The sequence below is a fragment of the Bos javanicus genome, chromosome X (genome assembly GCF_032452875.1).
Source record: "Bos javanicus breed banteng chromosome X, ARS-OSU_banteng_1.0, whole genome shotgun sequence".
Lineage (NCBI taxonomy): Eukaryota > Metazoa > Chordata > Mammalia > Artiodactyla > Bovidae > Bos > Bos javanicus.
The window spans coordinates 33,801,164-33,813,368 of NC_083897.1; the positions used below are offsets into that span (position 1 = coordinate 33,801,164).

A 12,205-nucleotide genomic window follows, 5' to 3' on the forward strand; every position below is an offset into this window, starting at 1 on the left:
CACCGAGGTGAGTGTCCCCGTGCCCATTCCTTGCCTCCCGTTGCTGCCCGGCTGCCCAGCTGGAGTTGACTGGAGAAGCGAGACGACCACAGGGAGGCCAGCCTGTGGCCGCTTTCCTGTTCAGAGAGTGGCTGGACGGCCCCGTAGGCCCCTCTGGCGGTCGCCGCCTTCTGCTAACCCCGGCCCGGTGCGGGCCCGGAACTCGGCGTTTCAGGACTCCCTGTCCAGCGGGGTCGCGGGCGGGGCAGCGCGGCTTCCCCTTTAAGGCCGGAGCCGTTCGTCGCCTTGAGTGTGAGGGTGTGTGAGTGTGCGGCGTGCGTGTCTCCTCCTCCCCGAGTGACACAGCAGTGAGAAATGCCTATCAGTAACTTAAACCCCCGAAACTCCACCTTCCGGGCGCGCGGCGCGGAGCCGGGCGGTGGGAATGGAGCGAGCAGACTGAGGCCGCCGCTGCAGCGCCGCCGGCATGAACTTGGCCGCGAGCTGAAGCGGCCGGCGGCGGGCGGGCTCGGGGGGCACCGGCCACTAGCCCGGGGAGATCTGCCACCAAGGAGGCCAGGTTGCCCGCGCTGGCGGCAGCCTGCCCCTTGGGCACTGCCCCCGCCGCCGCCGCCGCCGCCGCGGGAGCTCCGCAGCACGGTAAGGCTGAGGGCGGGCGCGGGAGGTCCGAATGCTCTGGGGGCGCCGAGCTGCACTTGTGGCCCCCACTTGTGGCCTGCGTCGCGGAGGAGCGCAGGCCCCGGATTACTGAGGGCCGGGGGACCCCGAAGTTTGCTCAGAGCACACGGCCCACCTGGCGCTGCGCGTGGTCGCCCGCTTCTCTAACTGGCCGGGCCGAGCGGAGCGCAGCTCGCATTGCCCGGGACCGTGGCCTGTGCCTGCACCCCGGCGCTCGCCGGGTATCTGGAATCGGGCAGGGGCAGTCAAGCACTGAGGAGGGAAGGCAGAGGGGCGCGGGCCACAAGGGCTCACCCGGCCGCGCTGGGCCACCAGGAGGCTCCCGCTCGGTCCCGGCGCACCCGGAGCCGCTCGCTGCCGGGAGGCCACTGGCGACGCTGCCTTCGCATCCCGGCTCCCAGAGCCTGGACCAGTCGGCAGTGGGCGCTGGGCGCAGGATTCACCCCCCACCCCCACCCGTAGCCAGTTTGCCGCCACCGAACGGGAGTGTGGAGTGTGCGCGCGCCGAGCCCGCCGCCTCTCGCTCCCTTCCCTGCCAAATTCTCCTCTGGAGAGCAGCCCCGAGCAGAGCTGGCGGCCGGAGGCAGCCCCGACTGGGCTCCTGCCCGGAGCTCCCGGCGCCCCCGCGACCCGAGCTCCCAGGCCTCGGAGCAGCGGCACAACCCAGCGCCAACAAGGGCGGGTGGGAAGCCCCCCGGAGCGCCGCCAAATACTTTTCACGGCCAGTTGGCTCGGTCAGGCTCCGTCCCGAGGCAGCGTGTCGGAAGCCTCTTGGAAAGCTGGCCGTACCGTCTGATTTTGATCCGTGATTAAATGCGGACTGAGCAGACACTAATAGGATTAGATTGCAGAAAACTGCCCTGAAGTCGTCGGAACCTGAGCAGACAGACGCACTTCGGGCCGGGGTTTCGCCCCGTCGTGCCCCTGCAGCCGGGTGCGGCCGTTTGGGGCGCCCCGATTGTAGATGTGAGTGTGTACGCGGGCGGGAGCACAGGATGGCTCAGGGACGTGGAGAGAAGTGACTTCACTTGCTGGGGTGGCTTGTCGTTGTTCGGCAGCAGAAGGAATTCCCCCCAGGGCGCCGTCCCCACGGCGAACGTGCCATTTGCAGGTAGCCGACCAAGGCCAGCTCCGGCACTTTGTGAGGGCGAGCGAGCCGGGTGTACGAGAGGCTGCCTCGCTGGAACAAAGACGCAAACTCTCCCCAAGCCTGAGCAATTTCGAAAGAGTTAGCTGGGAAGAGGAGAGGGCCCGCGTCTCCCAGGGGAGAACCCGCGGGGCTCGCGCCGCCCAGCCTGGGTCCCGCGGCCGGGGCGATCCGGTTCCCAGGCTTCGGCGAGCCGGCAAGCAGCATCTCAACGGGGCAGCCCAGCCTTCCGCGAGCGCGGGCCCCCACCCGAGAGATCACGGACCGGGGGGTCGGCCGCGCTCCCGCTGGGGCTTCCTGGCCGCCACGGTCGCTTGGGGCTCCCGGAGGCCGTTCAGCTTCGTCCCTCACCCCGCCTCTTGTTGTCTTTATATATTCCCCCCCCCCCCCCCCCGCCATCCCCGTCGCCGCCGCCGCCAATTCGCTTTATAAAAAGCCCCTTTGTTTCCCTGGAGGCTAGAGAGAGGGAAGGGGAAAGGGACGCAGAGGCAAGGGGCGGGGGCGGCTGCCTCCCAGTGGCTTCGAGTTGCTTGGGACAGGAGGGCAAGTGTAGGCGGTGGGGGAGGGCGCTGGGTCTCGAAGCCACTCGGCAGGAATCTCGGAAGGTGTGGGGAGCCCCTGGCTCCTGGCGCCGGCAGTGCGCCGGGCGGTCCGGCCGTGGACACCCGGGGCCCCCCGCCGCCAGGACGGCTGGGCGGGCGGCTAGGCTAGCGGACTGGCGCGGGGGCCAGAGGCGGCGCACGCTCCGCAGGATGGGCCGACGCCGCTCGCCGCTCGCCACTGCACTCCCCGGTCCCGGGCATAGGGGGCGCCCTTGCCTCGGTTTCGCTTTGCAGCCCGCGCCCCTCGCCGTTAGGACTCAGGGTGGCTATCGCACCTGCTGGTGGCTGAGACGACGGCTGAGACGATGGCGGCGACTCTGAGGCGTTCGCCACCCCGCGACTGCACCCCTCCCTCCTCCTGCGCCCTCCAGCCGCCCGCAGCCCCTAACACAGGGGTTCAAACGCTCCGCTGGGCCCCTTTGCATGGAGGGAGGGAGTCGGGACTGCCACCTCCCCTCCGAGATTCGTGCAGCCCGGGCCAGCAGTGGGGACAAGGGCGCACCTCTGGACTGTGAAGAGTCTGCCGCCTGAGTAGGGATCCAAGGCCCGGCGCTTGGGAGTGTTAAGAACCCACGGGTTCCCAGCATTAGTTGGAGTGAGGATTCAGCCGGCCCCTATCCCTGACACCTGCCCTGCCTCACCCCACCCCCAAACTTGCGGGAAGTCGATTTTGAGCTGAGGAATGTTAAACATACTGTTTAAGGTAACCTTTAGCCAGCCTGTCGGCCTGACTGGCCCCGCCCCCGCCCCCCTGACGGGTCCGCGGGTCTATTTGTGAAGTTTGTTCAGAAAGGGAATACTGGCCATAAGAAAAATTGACAAATCAGGAGAAGTAGGTGGGGCCCGAACTCGACTGGTCGGTCTCCTGAGCAGATTCCTCCAGATCTCTTTTGCCCGCCTCCACCCCATCTTCCCGTTCAATGTCCTGGCCACGTAGTATGTGTGCCTTTTCACTGTCCTTCCCCTACTGCACTCTCTTCCGATCTCTGGAGGGTATTCGTAACTGTTGATCCGACATTTGTTCTCTGGTCTTTGGAATAGAAGGAGAAGCGTTAACTATCCCCAGCCTCGAAACATACACATCCCCATTGCATCTAAAAACCACAGGAAGTACTCAGAGGGTAAACACGGGGTCCACCTTCTCCTTTCCCTTTGTGCTTCCCTTCTGGAACAAGATCATTGGAAAATAAAGCTGCTGATGTGCGAGATGGAACATATGGTGCCTCCATAAGAGAGAAGCTGAAATGGCCTTGAACCTGCCGGACAGACCAGCTGTTTGCTGCCAGCCCGAGCAGCTAATCAGCGACTTCCCCTTAAAGTAACAGCCCTCTTTTCTCTCTGTGACCAATGTGCATATTAAATAGGATATTCTCCAGAGGAGAAACGTCATGGGCGCCTATATTGCTTTGTGCTTCTTTGTGTTAGTTCTGCAAAGATCGTCCCTGGCCCTGAGGGCCTTTGGCCTCGTCCCTGGCCCTCGGCCTCCTCCCACGCGTGCCTCCACTGCTTAAGCGTGTTACCTTCAGCACTGGTGTATGAATGTTGCTCAAAGTGGAACTTGGGAAGGAGGCGGGAGAAGGGAAAGAGAGCCAGGCTGAGAGATTCCAAGATGCCCAGAAGGAAATCTCTGTTTTGTTGGTACTGGCTTTAGAAAAACTAGCAATTCTCTCCCCACCTCTTAAAAATATCACAAAGAGCTGCAGCTTTTCCTTGTAAGATCTCCTTAGAAAGCATCATCTTGTGCCTGGGACCATTTTCAGTTTTCCTTCAGTACAATGTGTTTGAGAAAGGGGTGGGGGGGGAGAGAAAACAGTTTGGCATTGGAAACAGAAAGACTTGAGGAGATACGAGGAAATTCCATGTTAGGAAATCATTAGCAAAGGGTTACTTCTGTTTTCCTGCCACTGACGCTGACAGTGACACAGATGTGTGGGTTGAAATAGGAACGTCATTGAATTTTTAAACTCAACTAGGAAATAGCCTGTTGCTGGGGTGGGGGCGGGGGCCATGCACTCATTGCATCCTAAGGTAAGAGATTTACTGTGGTTGATTCTTTGCACTAAGGAAAGGGATTTTGTCAAGGTTGGCCAGCACATTTAATATCATTTTTTTTTTTCCTTTTAAGCGGATCACCTAAAGGCTTAAAATACGCCTGTTAATAGATTCTCCCTAGGAAACTCAACTGCTGTTTAGGTTTTTGAAATGGGCAGAAACTGATCTTGGGCAAGTGGTCCTTCTGACAGCAGAACCACTTGCCTTCTTTAAAGGGGCTTCCTATCTGCTGTAAACTTTTTCCAAGATTCTGATTTTTCTTTTTCTGCAGTGATGCATTCGGGAGATCATTAGCCTAGGAGCTGGGAAACTTGTGTTCTAGAACAATCTCCCCACTAACTGGCACAGTGATCTTGGGCAAGTCCATCCTCCCTCCTTGCCCCCCTCCCCCCACCATGACCTTGGAGTCCAAGTGCCTTCCAGCTCTAACATTCTGTGATTTGTGAATGGAATAGTCATTTTCTGGTGAACTGAAATACTATTGGGGTGGGGCGGGGGCTAGATAGGTAAAGAAATGGAGCTGAGATTTTGAGGGGCATCAAGAAGAGGGAGGAAGAAAAAAGGACAGAAGGTCAATCCAAACAACACAGAAGTGGAAAGTGTTCCCTCTCTGAGTCTTTCACCCATGTGAACTTCTAACCCAGACGCGTGGATGCTGGAGGCTGGAAAGCAACCTGCAGGGCTTCCTGTCTGGTACCCCTAATCTGGTGGTCTGAGGACCTGCTGACGGCCAGCCACCTCATCACTGGTTGGTTTCCAGATAACGGGACTCAAGCTCTTTGAAATTAGACTGGCATGTCTCCAAAGGACTCATCTAGTATAGAACAGATTTGGTGCTTTGCAGTTACTCAGTCAAGGTTTCAAGGACAAAAAGGCCTTCCTCCTCCACACATGTGCCCCACTGGAGTATGGGCTCTGAACTCACTGCTTCCTAGTCCAGCTGGATGTTTTTTAAAAAATCACATTTCCAACTTGGAGGACACAGCAGTCATGTAAGAATCTGCCACTAGCCTGCTTGATGTTAATATTGATTTTTTTCTTTTTTTTTTTTTACCAATCACATTATGAGGGAGGACCTTTTGTCCTCTGAGCTCTCTGGCAATTATTTTGCTGCCATAAATGTTGATACACATATAATGGATGTAACTGAAAAATCTCCTTATCCAAGCAGAAAAGGCTGAGTGTTTGTTGGAGCAGATAGAATGCTGAGAGCGTGAATAGACCGACCCAGATGTGGTTGGGGAGGGAGATAAATGATCAGGGAACAGGAGTCACTTACTATGGATCAGCACAATAAACCAATTCCCATCATACATCTCTCAGAACGCCAGCCACTGGGGTAACCTAGGCAGCAGCAGTCAACTGTACGGCAGGAAAGCAGCGTCACCAAGCTCAGTGTGAACAGTCTGATTTTGCAGACACTGAGTCCTGAACTGTCTTCTGGACTTTGAGGCGAGAAACTTCATTAATCTGTACGAACCTGACTGGGTTTTATGGCAGTGCTTATTACTTGTTTCTGTCATCACTGTGTCATAATTTCATCTGCAAGTGTCGCAGAGGAGGAACATCGGGCTCTGGTGAGCCCTTGGGCAGTTAGTGGGGGGGTTCCCTGAGGAGATGAGGGGCTTGGCTTGTTATACTATTTATCTGCCAGGATTTCAGTGCATAGTCCCATGGGGTCCTGCTCGCAGGAGACCAGCCTGGCAGCTGAAGAACCAGGAGCATTTTCTGCAAGGGGAGGGGATAGGAAAAGAAAAAAACAGTTGGATTCCCTCCCTCTCCCACTCCATTGCTTTCTTCTTTCTCCCCATTCACAGAAGTGCCCCAATTTCATCTGACCTCTTCATAATTCCCAAAGCAATCAGATTTGTCACTGTGGGGTGAGGCATAGTGGAGGGCTTTGCTGACTGTGGGCTCCCCAGAGTGAAGCCTTCCAGGGACAGGGCTTAAGTCCTGCCCTGGCTGCCCTCTGACCCACACCATGCCCCTGGGCACACAGCCCAGCCCCAGCTTCGACGGGGCATCCCAACCACCTTCACCTCCCAGGGTGCCCTGCTGCTTGCTTTGCCCAGGAAGTAACCTATTAAGTGGGAAATGCTGCTTTCCTAAGACTGAGAATTGTTCCACAAGGCCCAGAGGAGGATGAGCTGAGCATGAGCTTCCACCCTGCGCTTCTTCCTCTCCTCCACCTGTGGGAGGATCTGGACTTGGTTTCTGCTGCTTCTAGAAGAGGCCCCTGAAGGCTGCAGGGCCTGAGCTATTGAATGACATCTGCCTTGGAAGGACCCGGTGACCCCGGCTTGTGCCTTCTTCCATCTCTGGAGAGGAAGTTTGGGCCTTTTGGAACTAAAGGCCTGATGACAGCTCTAAGTTGTTATCCTGAATGCTTCAGACGATCTCAAGTCCTCTGTCCAGCTGTCCCAAGCCCTCTTCCCCATCCTTAACAGTGCTTTTCCACTTTGCCAGTGTTTGAACCTGAACCCCCCACATCACACGAATGGCACAGGGGACAGGATCCAGCCTTGCCTTCCTTTTTGGAAACCCCCTGGCCAGGTGACCCCAGTTCCTGCAAAGAATTGGCACTGGTGAACTAATGCACCTGGACACTCAGATGCTTACAGAATGTTCAAGCTGGAAGAGGAAAGTCCCATGGGTGCTAAGCAGGCATTCCAAACTTGGTACTTACCTGAGAGTGGGAGACTAGACTTTTCCCTTAGGTCTCCCCTCATTGTGCCGCCTCAGGGAAGTCAGGCCTCCTCTCTGGGCCCCACTTCCTCTTCTATAAAGTCACAGGGCTTTTCTCTTCCAGCTGAAATCGGAGGTTGTAAATGAAGGATCAGACAGGGCCAAGGCTGTGGTGCCTCCAAAAGGCGTGTGTCATATCTTGTTTTCAAGTTGCTGATGGAGTGTGGGGCCACCAGCCACTGGGAGGGCTTGGCTGGGTGGGCTTTGTTGGCAGTGGCAGGGGTTGTTTGGGTTTTGTTCTTAATGAGACCTCAGTGTGTAAGATCTGCCCCTGGAGGTTGCAACGCCGACTTTGGAATTTTAAGTGGGACAGTAGTTTCAGTGCGGTTGCCAACGTCACATGCTTTGCGTGTCTAATTCTGAAAGACTGGTGTGCTTTATGCTGGGTTTGGGGAGGAGGGCGTTTCTAAGCCGCTTGTCTGTCAAGGATTAATTTAACCTCTAATTACTACATTTTCTTCACAGTTTGCCACATGGACATGTTGTAACAAAAGCTCAAAGAAGTATGCCATTTCATTTTGCCACCACTCTCACATCCATGTGGAGGGATATGGAGTCAAATCGGACACACTTGGTGTTAAAATAATGGTGCTGACATTTGAATGAAAGTTAACAGTCTGGTTGTTTCTAGCGATCTGCCAGTGATGGGGTACAGAGAATTATAGTTATACGTTATGATATTATTGTAGTCCTCGCAGCCACAGCCCTCAAAAAGAGCCCTGAAAATATGGAGAGTGTCTCTGCACTAATCCCAGTGGGGCAGCCAGTGCTCCGACTTATGGCCTATGTGTTGCCTTTGGCACATTACTAATACCCTGCACAGGAGGGCAGCCTGGGAGCCCATCCTGTCTGCTAATAGGGCAGGTGGCGAGGTCTGGTTCTTCGGCAGAGGTGAGGCCATTATCAAATTGGAGCCTCCCAAGGGCCTGCTCCCAAGGCAGAACCCGTTCAGAGTGCAGTGACAGCGAAATTGCAGGATTAAGCTACAGGGATGCTCCAAGCAGGCGACTCTCCTTCCCTCTCCATTTGCCCCTCCTACTGGAGCAGCAGCCACCTGGCAGCCCTTCAGTTCTCTTTATCCCCAAACAGCAGCGGTGGCTAATACTCAGAGACCCCTTCCCCACCCCAGGGTGGCTGGGAAGTCTGGCTTCTCAGACAGGAGTCCTTCGCATCTGGACACATGAGCTAGTTGTGGGGCCTCGCCTCCCTGCCCGCCCGGGGAAGTCATGCAGAGCTGAACTTGTACACACACACACACACACACACACACACACACACACTTGTCTCAGGAGCTGAGAAGCATGATCCCTGTTCATTTCCTCCCCAAAAGGGAAGGCCCTTTGCCTTTTAGAACATGCTTTGACCCAGAAGTCTAGAACTAGAAGCTAGCATTGCCTCTCTTAGTATCCTCAGTACATCCTCTCTGGAAGGCAGCACCCAGACAGAGCTAGGTCTGAAACCCTTGTTCCACCCGGGGCTGAGGACAGCCTTCCTGGCCTTTTCAGTTGTGCCTTTGGGTTGGCCCTTTGCAAAATTCTAAGCACACTAGTTTGGGTTCAGTCCCCCAACCTTTCCCTTCCTGCATCCTAGATCTGCCCACTCACCCTTACCTGAAAAGGCACCGTTCTCACCCTCTGTGCCTTCATTTGATTCTCTTGTGCGTGTGTGTAAATTGCTTCAGTCATGTCCAGTTCTTTGCGACTCTATAGACTGTAGCCCACCAGGCTTCTCTGTCCATGGGATTCTCCAGGCAAGAACACTGGAGTGGGGTGCCATTTCCTGCTCCAGGGGATCTTCCAGAGTCAGGGATCAAACCCATGTTTCCTTCAGCTCTTGCATTGCAGGTGATTTCTTGACCATTGAGCCCTGTGATTTCCTTACTAGGGAGAATCTGGAACCTCTTACTGGAATTATGGGATGTAAGGGTTGTCATTCCTTGGCGAGCATGTGCTCTTCAGGGTGCAGGTAGGAGGGGTTCAACAGTTAGAAAGACCCTTTTGGGGAACCCCTCCCCAGCCCCATGGCATCCTGCCCACATAAAGCTGTTTCTGTCCTTGAGATTGGAACATGGCCAGGACCACCTGGCTGCCAAGACTCTTCTGAGATTGATTTCATAGAAGCCAACCCTGGCTGGTCTCTTGATCCCCAGTTCAGTTCAGTTCAGTTCAATCATTCAGTTCTGTCCAACTCTTTGCCACCCCATGGACTGCAGCATGCCAGGCCTCCCTGTCCATCACCAACTCCTGGAGTTTACCCAAACTCATGTCCATTCAGTCAGTGATGCCATCCAACCATCTCATCCTCTGTTGTCCCCTTCTCCTGCCTTCAATCTTTCCCAGCATCAGGGTGTTTTCAAATGAGTCAGCTCTTTGCATCAGGTGGCCAAAGTATTGGAGTTTCAGCTTTAGCATCAGTCCTTCCAATGAACACCCAGGACTGATCTCCTTTAGGATGGACTGGTTGGATCTCCTTGCAGTCCAAGGGACTCTCAAGAGTCTTCTCCAACACCACAGTTCAAAAGCATCAATTTTTCAGCACTCAGCTTTCTTTACAGTCCAACTCTCACATCCATACATGACCACTGGAAAAACCATAGCCTTGACTGGACAGACCTTTGTTGGCAAAGTAATGTCTCTGCTCCTTAATATGCTGTCTAGGTTGGTCATAACTTTCCTTCCAAGGAGTAAGCATCTTTTAATTTCATGGCTGCTGTCAACATCTGCAGTGATTTTGAAACCCCAAAAAAATAAAGTCTGCCATTGTTTCCACTGTTTCCCCATCTATTTGCCATGAAGTGATGGGACTTGATGCCATGACCTTAGTTTTCTGAATGTTGAGCTTTAAGCCAACTTTTCACTCTTCTTTTTCGCTTTCTTTAAGAGGCTCTTTAGTTCTTCTTCACTTTCTGCCATAAGGGTGGTGTCATCTGCATATGTGACATTATTGATATTTCTCCCAGCAATCTTGATTCTAGCTTGTGCTTCATCCAGCCCTGTGTTTCTCATGATGTACTCTGCATATAAGTTAAATAAGCAGGGTGACAATATACAGCCTTGACTTACTCCTTTTCCTATTTGTTGTTCCATGTCCAGTTCTAACTATTGCTTCCTGACCTGCATATAGGTTTCTCAAGAGGCAGGTCCGGTGGTCTGGTATTCCCATCTCTTGAAGAATTTTCCACAGTTTATTGTGATCCACACAGTCAAAGGCTTTGACATAGTCAATAAAGCAGAAATAGATGTTTTTCTGGAACTCTTTTATTTTTTCGATGATCCAGCGGATGTTGGCAATTTGATCTCTGGTTCCTCTGCCTTTTCTAAAACCAGCTTGAACATCTGGAAGTTCACGGTTCACGTATTGTTGAAGCCTGGCTTGGAGAATTTTGAGCATTACTTTACTAGCATGTGAGATGAGTGCAATTGTGTGGTAGTTTGAGCATTCTTTGGCATTGCCTTTCTTTGGGATTGGAATGAAAACTGACCTTTTCCAGTCCTGTGGCCACTGCTGAGTTTTCCAAATTAGCTGGCATATTGAGTGCAGCACTTTCACAGCATCATCTTTCAGGATTTGAAATAGCTCAACTGGAATTCCATCACCTCCACTAGCTTTGTTTGTAGTGATGCTTCCTAAGGCCCACTTGACTTCACATTCCAGGATGTCTGGCTCTAGGTGAGTGATCATACCATCGTGATTATCTTGGTCATGAAGATCTTTTTTGTACAGTTCTTCTGTGTATTCTTGAGTCCCATTTCATACCTAAAATGATTCCTGTCTCTCTAGAGCAGGGTCAGCTCTTTGCCTTGTGTGGCTCATGGACTTCTTTGAGAATTATATGCAATGGTGTATCTAATTTCAGGGGCTTGTATACCTTTCTGGAAGCCCATTCATTGCTCCTTCATGGGTCCTTTGAGATGGGTTAAGAATGCTTCAACGTGGCACCATTGCCGGTTACCATTTGGATAGAAATGCTGCGATGTGGCAGAGAAGACAATAGCACCCCACTCCAGTACTCTTGCCTGGAAAATCCCATGGGTGGAGGAGCCTGGTAGGCTGCAGTCCATGAGGTCGCGAAGAGTCAGACATAACTGAGCGACTTCACTTTCACTTTTCACTTTCATGAATTGGAGAAGGAAATGGCAACCCACTCCAGTGTTCTTGCCTGGAGAATCCCAGGGACGGGGGAGCCTGGTGGGCTGTCGTCTATTGGGTCACATAGTCGGACACAACTGAAGTGACTTAGCAGCAGCAGCAGCAGCTGTGCTGTGGTGGGAAGAACAGTGAGTTTTGCCATTGGTGCCAGGTGTTGACCACCTGTGGGATTTGTTCAAGTTCATGAAGCTGCCCTAAGTGTCTTCATTTGTCAGATGGGTATATGAGAAGGCTGGCTTTACCTAGCTTAATGGTATCATGGCAGATTCCAGCAAGATGGTGTTGGTAAGATAGTCTTACAAACAGCAGGTGTGGGCACGCTCTCAGGTTGCTGATTGGTTACTCTTCATTTTGCCTTCCCATTTGGCCCAAGAAATTAAAGAAAAGCAGGTCTCTTTTGACATGAGCGTCCTATCATCCTTTCCTTTGAGATCGTGTAATTTACACGCAGGCAAGTTAGCATAAAAGAGTCTGGCTTGGGAGGGATAGGGCACATGTGTCTTGGGATTTAGACAGTTCCCAACGCCATGCCTGGTTAAGGGTCCTGCTTGCCCAGCCCTCTTTGGCTCTGGAGTGGGGCCAGGGGGTGTGTCCCTGGCCCAGCGCCGTGGAGGATTCTCCGCATCTGCCTGCCATGGAAATTAGCAGATGGGATCTGCGAAGGAGCTTGGGCTTTCCCTGTCCTTTATAAAGAGCAGTGCTGGTTGGCTTTGGACTGGATTGCAGACAAACTGAGGTGTCCCCACACCCTTTCTTTCTTTAGTTGAACCAGCCGATTCCCCAGGCTGGCTCAGTGGCGAGGATGATGAACATGGATGCTCAATACCGGCTC

At 53.7% G+C, this 12,205-nt stretch overlaps 1 protein-coding gene across 4 annotated transcripts in view; it reads left to right on the forward strand.

Annotated features, from left to right (window-relative positions):
- The window catches only part of MAMLD1 (mastermind like domain containing 1), a 120,058-nt gene that overhangs the window by 1,418 nt on the left and 106,435 nt on the right, over nt 1-12,205 (forward strand). For 2 of the 4 annotated variants that reach the window (XM_061408707.1, XM_061408708.1), the window contains exon 1: nt 558-639. The exons of 1 other annotated variant lie outside the window; for it this stretch is intronic. The gene's annotated coding sequence lies outside the window, so the exon portion shown is untranslated. Of the gene's footprint in view, nt 1-392; nt 640-12,205 lie in introns of those variants that run through there. One more of the 4 variants, XM_061408705.1, reaches the window with a different exon arrangement.